The 16783-nt window shown below is 39.2% G+C and overlaps 1 long non-coding RNA gene across 1 annotated transcript; it reads right to left on the reverse strand.

Annotated features, from left to right (window-relative positions):
* Positions 1–25: 25 nt before the first annotated feature.
* LOC116540741 lies at positions 26–14706 on the reverse strand. The gene is made up of 2 exons (XR_004264576.1): positions 14261–14706; positions 26–1960 (listed from the first exon to the last, which is right to left on the reverse strand). It is a non-coding gene; the product is annotated as an uncharacterized LOC116540741 (long non-coding RNA).
* Between the last annotated feature and the right edge of the window lie 2077 nt (positions 14707–16783).

Below are 16783 nucleotides of genomic sequence, written 5' to 3' on the forward strand. Positions count from 1 at the left end.
AAAAAAAAAAAAAAAAAAAAAAAAAAAAAAATTTCTCCTACTTTGAAATATAATAATCAAAAAACGATGTTTTAGTTTATAGAGTGCACAATATTTTCTACCCTCTCATTACATTTTGCCTGGGCCCCCTGTTTTAATATTTGTCACAAATAGTGCATTATTGCTAATACGATTTTAGTTAACTCAAGTATTAATTGATAGATAAGTATGATTAGAAATCACTAATAATTTAGTTTCTACCATATGCTTTTATGTCAGACAGCAGTGTTTCATGTGCTGTAGTTCCTGTGATTGATGCCACTATACTTTTGTTCCTGGGATAAAAGCAAATGAGTCTTTCTGTAAGCCTTATTATATGAAGCCAACCCTGAGTTCATTAAATCCAAATGTCAAGGGGGAGGTACCTATAGGATTACACTGAAATCTATACGTCTACATTTCAATAAGATCTCTAAAGCCTTACTCAAAATTTGCATTGGTCAGTAGAATAACTTTTTATAAATCAGTGGAAACCGTAACTACAAAAATTATGAAATAAGATACCAGCAATAGCATGAAATAACAAAGTGTAAAATTAGAATATATTTTAGAACTGGTTTGTTGGAAAAGTACAGCGAACTAGTTTTTTTTAGCATGTCATGGATTAAACACAGTATTTTTGTTACCAGCACAGTCAGGTTCTAAGTCCCACTCTGCCCCTACAAGGCTGTGAATTTAGACCATGTGCATAACCTCTCCGTGCCTGTGTTCTCATCTTTATAAGGAAAGTAATAGTCATAATCATCACTGCCTCACAGATTTGTGAGGAATAAAGAAGTCACTCTATGAATAACTTTCACAGCTGTGACTTGTACATTGCAAGTATTTTTTAATGGTTATACATGCCAGTCTGGGAAGCCTCTAATGGATGGAACAACCGTAAGTAACTAATTTCTGCATCAGAACTGCTGATACATAGAGAATAGTGTATTTCAGCTGATGTGACAAATGTTGGCCCATCCTCATATTCACATGCAGTATGCTCCTGCTCGGAAGACAAATATCAATAACTGAGAATTGACAGGGTGTTCACCAGGGATTTGGCCATAGGAATGATATTCTTATCACAGACTGTATTTGGAATCCTGGGGAACTTCTCTCTGCTTTACCATTATCTCTTCCTTTATTTCACTGGGTGCAGGTTGAGGACCTCAGATTTCATTGTAGAGCACCTGATTGTAGGCAACATTTTGGTCATTGTCTCTGGAGGAATCCCCTCTACAACAGTGTCTTTTGGGTGGATATATGCCTTCAGTGATATGAAATGCAGATTCTCTTACTATATTCACAGAGTGGGCAGGGGAGTGTCCATTGGCAGCACCTGCCTGTTGAGTGTCTTCCAGGCCATCACCATCAGTCCCAGGAACTCCAAGTGGGCAGAGCTTAAAAGGAAAGCTCCCAAGTACATTGGCCCTGCTATTGTGCTATGCTGGACCCTGCAGATACTAATAAATATCATTTTCCCTCTCTATGTAAATGGAAAATTGAGCAACAAAAACATTACCAACACAAAAGATTTTGAATACTGTTCTTCTATTCGTCAGAATCATACCACAAACTTTCTGTTTGCAGCACTGCTGTCCTTCCCAGATGTGTTCTGTTTGGGGCTCATGCTTTGTGGTAGCAGCTCCATGGTTTTGGTCTTGTACAGGCACAAGGAACGGATGCAACACATTCACAGGACCCATATCTGCCCTAGATCTTCCCCTGAGTCCAGAGCTACTAAAACCATCCTTCTCTTGGTGAGCACCTTTGTCTGTTTTTACTCCCTCTCCTGCATCTTTCAAGTTTATTTGGTTCTTGTTAATAATTCCATCTGGTTTCTGGTGAACACTGCTGGGATAGTTGCTGCATGTTTTCCAGTCATCAGCCCCTTTCTGCTCTTGAGCCGTGACTCCAGTGCATTCACACTGTGCTTTGCCTGGATAGAGAATCCAAAAGCCCCCAATCATATAGGGAACACATGAATTATAAAATTCTGCAAAATATTAAATTGTTTCTTCATTTGTCTCTCACAGAATCACATGTATCAACTGTATAAAATGCAAGTGGTGGTTTACACAAACATGTACACAATGCACAGAGGCACATTTGTACACTATTGTGTGCATGTATATACATGTATGTAGATATGCATGTGTATTATGCATATCAGATTATAGTTGTTATTCATCAAGGTATAACAATATGAAATTATATATAGGACATGCACAATTTAAATTTTAAATACTAACTGGCCAGGCACAGTGGCTCACACTGTAATCCCAGCCCTCTGAAAGGCTGAGGAGGGTGGATCACCTGGGGTCAGGAGTTTGAGACCAGCCTGGCCAATATGGTGAAACCCCATCTCTACTAAACATACAAAAATTAGCTGGACACGGTGGTGGGCACCTGTAATCCCAGCTACTCAGGAGGCTAAGGCAGGAGAGGTGCTTGAACAGAGAGGCAGAGGTTGCAGTGAGCCGAGAGCGCACCACTGCACTCCAACCTGGGCAACAGAGTGAGACTCTATCTGAAATAAATAAAATAAAATAATACTAATTGCAATGATCACAAACCTTGTATGCCATAATGTACATTTTATCTGATATTCATCTTGGCATTGCAGTTGATAATCTTGTTAAGATATGTGTATTTTATTTATTTTATTTGTATTTATATACTTTTATTTTTATGACTGTACTATATCTCTTGAAAAAATATCCAAGTGAAGATAATCAAGCAATATTTCAGTTTGATAGAAGTCATTAGTCTCTTTTGTTTAATATAATAATGGACATACTTGGAGAGCATTTACCAAAATATTGTTTGGTCTTCCTGACACTTGTTCTATTTTCTTAACTTTCTATGTCAAATTTTTTTATATTTATTTAATTCATTTTAAAGATATTGTATTTTAACCTGGTTCTTTGAGTGCTATATATTTAGTTATGTCTACATTTCTACCTAGATGCTACATCGTACTTGTGAAAATAAGCATAGAGTTGTTTAATACATTTACTCTCTATACAGACAATATAAACACTTTCATGTGACTCTATTTGCTTCTTACAATTCACCATTTAATTGTTGATATGTATTTTTATAAATTTATGTCCAGGTCATGAATCCACTGTTCAACAAGCTTCACAAACTAAGCACATCTTCCTATACAGATCTTTTATTAAAGCCTGGGGGGTGCCTCCTTATACCCATATCAGTTACTGTTTCCACAAGTGACCACTATTTCTTTTTTTTGAGACAGAGTCTTGCTCTGTTGCCCAGGCTGGAGTGCAGTGGTGCAATCTCAGCTCACTTTAACCTCTGTTTCCTAAGTTCAAGCAATTCTCCTGTCACAGCCTCCTGAGTAGCTGGGATTACAGGTATGCACTACCAGGTCTGGCAAATTTTTGTATTTTTAGTAGAGATGGGGTTTCGCCATGTTGGCCAGGCTGATCTTGAACTCCTGACCTCAAATGATCCTGCCGCCTTGGCCTCCCAAAGTGCTGGGATTACAAGGGTGAGCCACTGGGCCTGGCTGAGTGACCACTATTGCTACATCAAACAATATAGTTCAGTTCTACCTACTTATATTTATATAAATAAAATGATTCAGCATGAATTCTTTTGTATATTTGTATTTTAAGAATTTATGTATTTGGAAATTTTGCACGTTGTTAGTAATAATATTTGTGTGTTGAATCAAACAAATAATTCAATCTTTCCTTTTAATGTGAATGTGAGTGGTTTTAAGTTTGAGGCTATCATGAAACAAACCTGTGTGAAAGCCCTACATCATGTTTTGGTGATATATACATGGATTTCTGTTGGGTATATATGAAATAGTGGACTTGCTGGGTCATAGTTTTCTATCTACTGAGCTTTAGGAGGTATTGCCAAACAATATTCCAAAATGTTTGCACAAATATTATAGCCGGAAGATGCTTCTAATTTTAATATCATATTATTTGTTATGTTACTCTTCAGGGTTTATATTTTCTGTCTGTTAAAAAGTATTTTCTGCCGGGCGCAGTGGCTCAAGCCTGTAATCCCAGCACTGTGGGAGGCCAAGGCGGGTGGATCACGAGGTCAAGAGATCGAGACCATCCTGGTCAACATGGTGAAACCCCGTCTCTACTAAAAATACAAAAATTAGCTGGGCATGGTGGTGCGTGCCTGTAGTCCCAGCTACTCAGGAGGCTGAGGCAGGAGAATTGCCTGAACCCAGGAGATGGAGGTTGCGGTGAGCCGAGATCGCGCCATTGCACTCCAGCCTGGGTAACAAGAGCGAAACTCCGTCTCAAAAAAAAAAAAAAAGTATTTTCCTATCATAACAAAGATATTCTTGTGTTGTTGTTGTTTTATAAAAAATCATTTTGTGCCTTTACAATTTACATCAGCAATTCATTCAAAACATATTTGTTACAAGTGCAGTTATGATTGAAATGTCGTGTCAAGGGAATAAATCTCAATTAATTCTGAAAATGTTATGTTTGGCTTTCATTTTATTTGTTATTTGTCATTACTTCACGGAGGTTAACCTTGCTTTTATTTGGAACTGACTCTTCTGTCAAGGTTCCTAGTCATTTTGTCTAATTTTGTCTTCTGTAGTCTTTAAAACTCCACTGCACCATACAATCAAGGTTCATCTTCATGTCAAAATCTTCAATGTGAGGGAATAATGGGAAGGTGGTAGAATAGGAAAGACCAGGAATTCTTCTTCCCATTTAGGCAACAATTAAACTGACAGAATCTGTCTGATGTAAGTATTTTGCAATTTCAAAGTATTTTGAAGGCTTTTATCTGTCACTGAAAAGCAAGCTTGGGTAGTAAATTACAGCTACGTTCAAAGATACCAATCTTGCCATTCCCAGACACATGGCAGGCAGGGATACATGTGTTCCTGCCACAGCTTGTAGGCATCTTGGAGAAGCCAGCATGTGAAATAAGAACTCTAATCTCCAAATATTCAGGACTTGTGTTCGAATTGTTCATTAATGATTGTGGTCAGGGTGGCGCCAACATAGAGGCAGGCAGCCATTGTTGCACCCACCTCCCACTGTTGAAAACCTCTTCCACTCTCCAATGATTTAAATGGCCAGAATCTTTTATTCTTAGTTCCATTTTCATCCTTCATTTTTCTCATTCAACCTTTTGGAATACACACATTTAAGATCTAGGGTATTCAAAAGAGATTGCATATAAGGGGTAATTTAGGAAATCACCCTGCATGCTAAGGGAAAAGCACCGGGTTAGAAAACACCTGAGCAGACTTTAAGTTTACACCTCAGTCTGAGCTGAGCTTGGAACACACAAAACCTACAACAATCAGGAAATCAAAATAAAACTAAGCAAACTGGGGAAAGGGAAAATGTGATTTACAGGTTACCATATTATTAGATTCAAATGCCTAGTTTTTAACTGCTATGGTTTGAACGTGTTCCCATAAAAAGCATTGTGGAAACTAAATCCCAATGTAACAAGGGTAAGAAGCTGGACCTTATCTCATGAGTGTGTTCATTCTTGTGGAAGAGATTTCCTTACAGCAAGATGATGTGATGGTTAATACTGAGTGTCAACTTGATTGGATTGAGGGATGCAAAGTATTGATTCTGGCTGTGTCTGTAAGAATGTTGCCAAAGGAGATTAACATTTGAGTCAGTGGGCCACGAAAGGCAGTTTTTGAAGTCTGATCCTCCCAGAAATCAGAGCACACAGAGAGCGCAGGCATTGGAAGAAAGCAGAACCTGGACACTTCGCCCATTATATGCTCTCCCCATCCACTGTAATTACAGGAGAATGGAGTCAATAACAAGTCTTTTCCATTGGGGGTTCTATTGAGCTACAGTGGAAGGAGTACTCGTTGGTTTGGAAGTGGAATTTCCTGGTCAAAACTTTGGACATTTTTTTCATTTCCCTATGGCACAGAATCTACCAGTGAGAAGGCACATTGCCTGCGTTTCTTGTAGGAATATTGTAAATCCCATGGACGACCCTGTATGAGCAAGCACTCAGAAAAGGTAAAGCACTGCACACATGTGAACCTTCATACCATAATCATAGACCTTGTAACCTTGCATCCTCAATGTGATGCTTTCAGAATCTAAAATTACAAGACTGTATCTACTAAGGCTTCTTTTTCCATCCTCCTAAAAATTCCTTTTTTCCTACTTTACACATCAGTCAGGCTCTTACTTCCTGACTGTGGAGTTTGTCAGAAAAAAATCGGAGGTACCATAGCACCTTCCTTTTCTTTCCTGAAACTACCTCACATCTCGTACTCCCGTTTACATCTCCATTTCTAGACATGTCTATGTGATTTTAGGTCCCAAATAAAGCTTAACACTGTCCCTTATTCTGCAAAAGTCATGTTATCTTGGGCATTGCTGTTTCTTGGCTGGAGCATCTTAGTTTGTTTAACAGCAAACAAATTTGTCCTCTACTCTAGAAGGTGACACTTTGTCTATCTTCCATGTGGTCTCCAGGTGTTGAGGGAAGGGAAGGATGACTAGGTGGAGCTTCAAGGAATTTTGAGGCAGTGAAGCTAATGTATAGGAGAGCATAACACTGAATACATGTCACCACATACTTGTCAAAACCCACAGAATGTCCAATACTGAGAGGATTCAGTAATGGATACTGTGGGCTTGGCTGAAAATGAAGTGTCAATGCAGGTGCATCAGTTGTAGCAAGTGTAATATTCTGGTATGGGACTTTGGTAAGATTGAGGCTGTGAATGTGTCAGGTAAGGAGGATAAGAGAAATTGCTGTATTCCACTAAATTTTGCTGTGAACCTAAAAATATTCTACAAAATAAAGTCTATTATTAAAATAGAACAAATGCTACAAAACCCGTTCATTACCCTTGGCGTAGGAGGCAGTATGAGCATCCTGAGTGCCTCAGTTTTGCTTGATCTCTTCCCACCACAATTCCAATAGAAATGATACCGAGAGGACCTGGTGAATACTGCACATGCAGTGGGTTTACCTCCCAGCTGAGGAAGCCTGAGAATAGTAAAATTAAAGAAGCAGCTTGCAAGGCTCCCCAACCATTTGCCTAAGAAGGAGAGATTATCTTTATTTTTATATATAGGAAACAATTATGTCAACTCTTCCAAAGGGTGATACTATCCATACCTTTTCTTCCATACACGTTCTATGAAAAGAAAGTTCAGAACAAACGCTGTTCCTACCCCTGTCCATAAGACATATGCACACAGTAGACACACATGATGTCTTTGAATATTTCTTCACTGTAATCACTCCTGGCAGGTTATCATGTCAATACAGCATTTGGTCAAACACCCATTAATCTGACGGATAAGCTAGGACTAAATCTGTTTAATTTGCCTCAAGAAACATTGATTAGGACTCCTATCAACAGGACGAGGGAAACCTGCTTCATTTACATCTGCTTTGCCTATGCAGTTCCCACAATAAGCCAGCTGAAGACCCCGGTACCAATTAAAGGTTACCATAGAAAGACATGTGGATTTGCCATAAGTGTCTATATTGACATATCAAGGTTAACAACATAGTTTACATGTTTTGAATAAGATTAGGAGACTTTGTGTTCTTTACTTGAGGAAGACAGAGTTTAGATACAGCAGAGTCACAACTCATGAGGACAAAGGGACTGACAGTTGGAAAACTCATAGAAATGAGGGCAGCAGAATTCACCAACCACAAACTGGGATATCAAATAGAGCTATACAGGCACGAAAGAGAGAGGAGAGTGTGTGAAAAGATACAAAGGTGCCCACCAGGACAACAATGCTCTGAGTGGCTCTGGACTCAGGGGAGGATCTGGAGGAAACATGAGTCCTGTGAATGTGTTGGACCCGCTGCTTGTGCCTGTACAAGACGGAAACAATAGAACTACTGGACAAGATTATGAGCACAGAAAATAAAACTTCAGGGAATACAAATAATGCTGTATATAGTGAGTTTATGATTTTGCCATCATTTAGAGGAGAACAGTATCCAAACTCTCATTTCTTTGTGATGTTTTTGCTGCTCCATTTCACAAATGCAAACACAGGAAAAATGAAATGTCCTACCAGGTACTGGAGGTCATTCCGTAATTCAGCATATCTTTAAAAATTGTAATAACAGTCACACATCTGAGCAAAGAGCCTCATAAAATATTTTTTTACATCAAAACATCTTTCACTGACTCCTGTGGGATTGCCACAGACATCAAGATGCATGTAGTGATGGAGAGAATTATCAGGGTATTTCAGGGAAGTCAGCACTAGGGATGAGATGGTGTTAATGTGGAGGAAGCAATGACAAGTGACAGCAAATGAAAAAAAAAAAGTATAACTCAACAATTACAGAATACACCAATTTTACTAGTTGTATGTGAGAAAAGAAACAACCTCATTCACTACCCACGCCATTCAACAGACCAATACTAATGGATTGCTGAGTGAAATTTAAAAATAGGTAACGCAATTTTGAGAATTACAAAAAGAAATATTTGTTGTGGTCTTAGAATCTGAGGATGTTTTATAAACAGTATAAGACACATTGACAATATGGGTGAAATGACAAATTAGAACATACTAAATTAAAAGTTGGCTCCCATCACACACACACACACACACACACACACACACACACACACACACACACAGAGGAGCATAAGGAGGAAAAGTTGTATGTAGCATAAAGAACACTTACATACCACACAATGTAATAAAGTAAAGTTAGGGAACACATTACAATAGAAACTAAAAAATGGAAATTGTCCAGTGAATACTAAATAGGAAAGGTTCGATGTCCTCAGTAATCACAAAACTTCAAATAACACCACTTCCTGGTGCCATCATACACCAACTATAAGTATAAAATTAAAATGGCAGGAAATACCAAGTTTTGGCAAACATGTTAATATACCAGGAATTCCATGCACTGTTGATGGGTGTTAAAATTGGCACAGGCATTTTCAAAGCAGTTTGGCAGTATCTCCTTAAGTGGAATAGATATCAACCTCTGTCTCAACAATTCCACTTTTATAAGTACACCCCAAATCAACTTCTAAATATATCACCAAAAAACAAATTTCAGAATTTGTGTATTAGCAGTAGTCATAACAGCCCCAAACGTGAAGACCAACCACTTGCTCACTCAGAATAGAATGACTCAAATATTTGATATTAACAGAAGGGACTGCTATATATCAAGGCTAATGGATATCAATAGTATATTTTTAAAGCCATATAAAAATATAAAAGCCAAATACAGAGGGGTTCTTGCTCTATGATTTCATTTGTATAAAGAACAAACAAAACAAAACATACAAAAGTGATGTGATCTCTTAAATATTGGAATAGATATAAATCTATGTCTCAACAATACTGCTACTCAAATATACCCAACAGAGCTAAACTCTTGAGGACAGGAATTTAGAGGGGACACAAGGAGCTTCTGGGAGGGTAGAATATTCTGTTTCTTGATCTAGGGGTTGTATACAGAGGTGTATTTTGTTTGTGAAATTTCACTGAGTTATGCACTGATAAATTGTGTATGTTCCTCTGATTCAAAAAAAAATACATATCAGAGATCCTAATAAAATATAGCACACTCATTACAGTCTAATCTACAAAAACTGCCACCCATGTCCAAATTTGACTTAATGAAAGCTAGACTGACACAATATTAGTTTGGCAGCAGAGATTCACGGGCTGTCAATCCAGGAACAAAAATATAGTAGTATCTATCAAATAAATGGCTGAGCAACATTGCTTTCTCCCTAAACTAAGAAACATGAAAGAGTAATGTATGATAAATAGCGTAGGATAGAAGTTATTACTAATTTCATGTTAAACACTTATCTATTACTAATACCTAGGTTAAGTGCAAGTACTAGTAATGAGATATTTGTGAAGGATATCACAATACATGAGACTTCTGTAAATCAAATCTGGAGAATATGAAATCTTCTGCAATGTAAATTCTATTATTTGAATGTAAAAATTCAAATAACAGAAAAAATGTGTCATAAGCTTGAGATTGATGTTCATATATTATTAAACCAGAAGAAATAACCCAAGATACATTTGGTCCTGGCAACTGTCATCTAATATCCATAATTATAACATTACCTTTTCCTTTACTGTGGCCATAACTTTAAGAGAAAATGCAATCTCTCCATAATCATTAGAACATGGATACTTCATTACAGACACAATTACAACCTCCATTAACAGGATAATAAACCTAAATTTATAGAAAAAATATTTTTATTCCAGTAACGAATTGACACTGTGGTTTTTGTACAAGATTATGTAGTTCTTATAGTTTCCTCCTAACCTTTCTTATAAACATGCAGGCATTATAAATGTACCTGTAATAATACTGAAAATTTAGTCTATAATTCAAGTCAGGTAATATGAATTACTTCATATTACAATTCTTAAGCATCTTCAAAACAAGATATCAAATTTTATGACTTGAATTATTCACTAACAAACATTCTGAGTGAGAGTTTTATTAAATTATAATAGGAGCCATGGAGGACTAGCATAGGGTCTAGGACCCCTTGTCTTTCTACTAACCCAGCTCAGATCTAAGGAATTATTCCTCCTCCTTGACTGACCTTGCCACTGAATGTTTCTACCCCAGAATACTCCCTTTCTAGACATAAGCATGTAGTAAGACTTCCTTTCCTTGCAGACTGCATTTCAGAGTGCAACAGAAAATACTCACTGGACTTCTTCCCTCTGCCAGGACGGTGAGTTCAGTGTGAAGGTCATGACAGCCAGTACATGAGGGAGAAAGGCAGCCAGACCCTCAAATAAAGGTCTGTGATTCTGTGACCTCACCTCCCTTCAGAACTGCAATTATCACTTTACCTGTAGGGTAAATGACAGCGAAGGCTTGGGGAGCTGAGAACACTTCTGAAATTTTGTTTCCCAATTGCTAATTACCAACACCAATGATAACTTTCTTATGTGTGTCTTCAAAGAGACTGCTGCAGTATTTGGGAAAGGCTCTTACTTTTTCACGATCCCTAGAGGCACACAGGGTCTCATATGGAAGGAGCAAGAAATACTGAGGTCTGACCCATGAAGCACATGCAGAGAGATTTGTGTGTCTCACTGGGTTCCAGGCTTCCTTGAGCTCTTCTACCCATGATCTAGTTAACTCTTAATTTTCAGATGCTTGAGCTATACACTTTAAAGTATTCAGCAGATACACAGAATCAGAAAATGTTACTGAGAAGGACATCTTAAGAGTAAAAGCAAGAACACAACATCAATAATTCACATTAGAGGTCACTGGACTTGTTTGTAAAATTAAAGGCAAAATAACTTGGAAATGATAATATAGAAATATTCTAGGAAAATGTGCTTCACCAATATTGACCCTGGCAGGGAAAAGAAATTGGGACAGAAATTTACCCCTAGAAGAAAAGAGAGATGTATAGCATTCTCTCAAAGATAAAAGCACCAGCATCAGACAGTTTAACCAGAATATTACATCATTCTTTTAATTATTACCTAAGCCAACTCTGCATCTCAATTCAAAAGCATGGAATGGTCATCAAAATTCGCAACACTTATCTTTGCCGAAAAGTAAGGAGCATTCATTGGTTATGGAATTAAAGAAAACGTGTAAAATGTAATGATCAAAATCAATCCTTTGGATCTTGCAACAGACAAATCCACATTCGACAAGGTCCACTATCCATTCCCTTCATGAGGATTTGTAGGCAAACAAACTGTAGATGGAACTCAGTCTACACAAGGCCACGATTCCTTCTGACAGCATCTTTAAGATTTCAGGTCCCCCAATTCACCCTCAGTATTGGTAATTCTCTGAAGGACGCACAGAACTCACTGAGAGCTATTTTACTCGCTCTTCTGGTTGTTTACAGGGAAAGGATACAGATTAAAATCAGCGATGGGGAGAAACAATAGAAGACAGAATCCAGGACTAGTACCAAAAACACTGAATTTTCAGTTGTCCTCTCTCCTCAGTTATATGAGACAATACTCATGAATGTTTTCATTCAGGAAAGCTCGCCCAAGCCTTGGAGACCAGTTTTTTCTGGAGCTTCAGTGCCTACTGCCTGCCTGGCTGCCTTTAAGTCTACCTCCATCAGAGGCTAAGCTGTTACTACGTGACCGAAAACTTCCATCATAAGGCAAATTTTTAGACTGTCTGATGCTCAAGCCTACAGGAAAACAAAACTAATTTCTTCAGGCACGACATTAAAAAAAACTGGGCATTGCTTTGGGTAGGTTAAGGGCAACGGCCAGACCTCACATTGGGAATGGTAAATTTTTTGCTACACAGGCCATCTCCAGGTCTCTGCCCACTACTTGTCTTACGGCAAAATGAGTATATCTGTCTGGTTTCAAACTCCTGACCTCAAGTGATCCCCCTGCCTCAGCTTCCCAAAGTGCTGGGATTACAGACATGAGCAACCATTCCTGGCTCAGATACTTCTTATCTCTTTTCATAATCACAGTAATGTTTCACTTTACTTGGATATCTCAGGCATTCCACAGACTAGTTAACAACATTGAGCAATCAATGTGAATGGATCCTGAGGTTAACATCAGATTGTGTCTCTGTATCAATGCACAATGTAGGATCAGTTTATCGGGCTTTCCCAGTCTCTGCATTCATGACTTCTCTCACTTAATCAGCTAGAGAATAAGCTACAATTGATTTTTGCTCAATCTTCTTCATTCAATATATCTGAGCACACCTGAATATACCTGAGTTTCTTTTCCATCGATTTGTTTTGTTTCTGAAATGAAGTCTTGCTCTTGTCACCTAGGCAGGAGTGCAATAGCATGATCTAGACTCACTGCAACCTCCGCCTCCCGGGTTCAAGCAATTTTCCTGCCTCAGTCTCCTGAGTAGCTGGGATTACAGGTGCCTGCCACCATGCCTGGCTAATTTTTGTATTTTTAGTAGAGAAGGGGTTTTGCCATGTTGGCTAGGCTGGTCTCGAACTCCTGACCTCATGATCTGTCCACCTTGGCTTCCCAAAGTTTTGAGATTACAGGCGTGAGCCACTTTGCCTGGCCAAGTGCTGGGATTACAGGCGTGAGCCACTGCACCCAGCCTGGATTTTTGAGACATAAAATGTAACATAATTGATCACTGAAGGCACTACCACATTCACTGCATTTATAAGTTTTTTCCTCTCTGCAAATTCTCTGCTATCTCCTGAGGGCACACATGGAGCAAGAGACTGTTCCAAAGAACTATATTCCTGTTTTCTAGGAGCCCACTGATATTTAATGATACCTGAGAAGTTAGAGGCATTTTAACACAATCGCTGAATAGTTTGCTCCTAAGTATTTTGCTTGAATCAAGAGATAAGTGGAAACTGGCTTTGAAAGAGTGAATATTACTGAGGTTTGGGATGTAGGAGAAATAAATATGCTTTTAAAAACATATACATATTTAGATTTTTATTAGATATTAAAGTACAAAGTACCTAATTTGTTGAGAAATGGCTTGAGAAGGGCAATGTGGAAAACATCAGGACATAAATATTTAAGGATAAAAGACTAGATGAGATCATGTTCAGAGAATGCCAAAACTGCAAAGATAAAGGCAAAGAACCAAGATGTTAGTCACTCAAACATTTGGTTTGGAAAAGCTCACTAAGGTGAATCAAACACTCATCAGGGAAATAAGCAGAATGTCAGATTTTGATTTCAAAATCTGTGACACTCTTTTTTCCCATTTTGTTGTCCCTAATACACGGATCCCTTGTCTTGTAACTAACAGCATCTTCTTCTATAATTCTACAATTATGTCTTGGTTAGTATCACACAAGGGGCCTAAGGGACCACCCTCTTCCTTTTAAACCAAGACTCATACCAGCTTTAAATATTACTTAGAAACGCTGCTGTTTCTTAGTATTGCATCATTGCTGTCACTGGATGAAAGATAAGACTACCCACAGACTAGAAAAATACAAAAGAAATCTACCCTACCAGCTACCTCAATTACTAACACACAAAATCCAGTCAGTCTGCCAATAAAACTTAATGTTGCTGTGATTACCTCACTTACCCACATTTTCATTTTCATGTGTTTTAGGGAAATATTTGATTAAATTTGAAGGCTCATTCCTTTTTCTTTACTACAGGTAACCACACACTGTATGCAGCTGCACGTGGGCATTGATCCTCATAGAAATCATCCCCCTATTTGGCCTCAAGACAATTCTCAGCTAGACTAGACTTGCCCATTCTCTTCCACATACCTTGCAGGGGATTCAGAACGTCCACAAATTTGGTCCACTCTGTGACCACTGTCCCCCTATCCCCCTTCAGCCAATTCGCCTTTGACACACCTTGATGGTCCTGAAGAGGCCCTCAGAGATACTCCACGATTCCGCCCTAAACTCCCAAGAGATTGTATTTTCTGCTGAATGGAAACCGACGCCTCCTAAGAGGAACTGCAGCCATGATGCTTCTTCCTAACGGCTCAGTATGGCGTAGAGCGCGCGGCCATCTTCTTATTATTTTGCTCACTAAAGTTAAAAGTTTTTATAATTTTCTGATAATTTATTTAGTTTGCTCAGTGACTGAGGTGCCCTGAAATTAATTCCCTGTCTTCCAACGCCGTGGTAACAGCCCTTCCTTCCGGAGTCTCCGGTGGGTGTCGCCGAGATGGGCGTCACCGAGATGGGCGTGGCCATATACGTCACAATACGAGGCCGAGGGAGGAGCTTGGACGTGTGGGAACGTCTGGTTTCCCCGCCCAACGCCAAGGGCCCGCAAAGGCCCTAGCGACGAAGTCGGAGAGAGATGGAAATCGTTTTGGGTTCAGGCTCAGCGTTTGGTCCCAGTGTTCGATGGAGACGGGAGAGACTCAGGATCAGGTGTGTCGGGGTCTGGGTGTGGCTCTAAGTGAAAGGCCTGTGGGGGGTCGGTGCAGGGGAGCCCCTGTTCTGAGACCATGTGGAACCTCGCGTCCTCGGGTTCTGTCTGGGTTTACTCAGTGGAGAAGCCTGGCTTTGGTGATAGGGCGCTTAGCGGTCAGTGATTAAGAGACTGGAGGATATTAACGATCGAAAGGCCAACTGTCGAAGTTTGTGGTCGTTGAGGGAATGCACTGTGAATCAGTGGTTGAGAAACGGGGTAGAAAAGTGTGTATTAATGAATGAATTTGGTGTCCAAATCGGGTTTGCAATTTAATGTGATACAGAAGCTTGGGGCTGGAGGTTTTAGTGAAAGGTTTCAGATTTAATTTGGAGTCAGTGTTTGAGGAGGCCTGTACGTGTCTGTGGTTTAGGGGCCTGAGGAGGCTGGAACTTTGGAGGCCCAAGGACCCCAGAGAGTAGGTGGGTTGAGGCTTAATAACTGACTGCTAATTACAGTTGTAATTAAAGCTACATTTACCTAGTGGGTCTATATCCAGTTCAGTTCAAGTCCAAGTCCGTCTTAAAAATAACAAACATTTGCCTTCCTATATCATCATTCATATCATTGTCTACAAACTTCTGGACGCTACTAAAGTCGAATTCTTTTCTCTCTAGTTCCCAACGTTACCATGTCTTTTTCATAAATATTTTCTTTCAGATTTATTCTGACACAAGAAAAAAATTTCTATTACCCACATTTCTGATTCCTATTGAAGACCTTTTTTTTTTTCTAGTTTCATCCTACAGTTTTCACAATTGCTACTTTGGGTAAATATTTGATTCCATCACTTAAATTCATTACAAACATACCTACATGTATGTATGCATATATAGCTCTATATGTCTCTGTATATATACATCTATCCATTCATCCATCCAGTTAAATAACTAAAGAGGCCAGGTGCCATGGCTCAAGCCTGTAATCCCAGCACTTTGGGAGGCCAAGTTGGGAGGATCACTTATGCCCAGGAGTTGGAGACCAGCCTAGGCAACATAGTGAGACCCTGCTTTTACAAAAAAATACAAGTTAGCAGGGTGTGGTGGCACGCACTTGTAGTCCCAGCCACTCTTGAGGCTGAGGTGGGAGGATGACTTGAGCCCAGGGGGCGGAGGTGGGAGGATGGCTTGGCCTCAGTAAGCCATGATCAGGCCACTGCACTCCAGCATGGGCAACAGAGCATGACCCTCTCTCAAACAAAATAAAAACAAACATTTGTTTAAATTTTCAAAAGTACTAAATAATGCAGTTACCGTTTGACAAACCAGACACTTAATAAACGTCAGCTCCAATTTTTATGAAGGTGAGGGGCGATGTGCCTTTTGAAAGAGGCAACTTGGAACTCAGTATCCAGTTAAATTTATTTAGCTGGGATGCCAACTTCTTAACGGTGAATTCAACATCCGGTCCCAAGGACAGGCCTGGGCAGCCCAATAGTGCACCCTGATTTATGTGTTCAGGGAGTAGGATGCTATGACTGCTATGATAGGATGTACAGATTCACAAGGCAAGAAGTAGACAGAATCTGAAGTCTAGATTGAAGAAGAGTCCATTTCTTATATTCTTAACTGCAGAGCATCTGTACTGAATCCATCCTGTTACAGGCCACTACTTTATGTTTAGTTCATCAGTGTATCCTGTGTGTATAAGTGCCTGCCATAATGCAAATGCTCAAAGACTGCTGTAATCACCCAATAACCCAGAGTTTGGGTTTCAATTGTGAGGCAGCCACTTTAAGGCAAATTTCCATTTTATTTTTCCTTGTAAACAGGACTGTTTCTAAAGTGGATAAATCTTTATTAGATTAAGGGATGGAACTCTGAGTAGAGGAGAGAACAAGGGTCTCAACCCTAGGTGAGAAG

The sequence above is a fragment of the Sapajus apella genome, unplaced genomic scaffold (genome assembly GCF_009761245.1).
Source record: "Sapajus apella isolate SASKATOON/1434 unplaced genomic scaffold, GSC_monkey_1.0 scaffold144, whole genome shotgun sequence".
NCBI classification, from domain to species: Eukaryota; Metazoa; Chordata; class Mammalia; order Primates; family Cebidae; genus Sapajus; species Sapajus apella.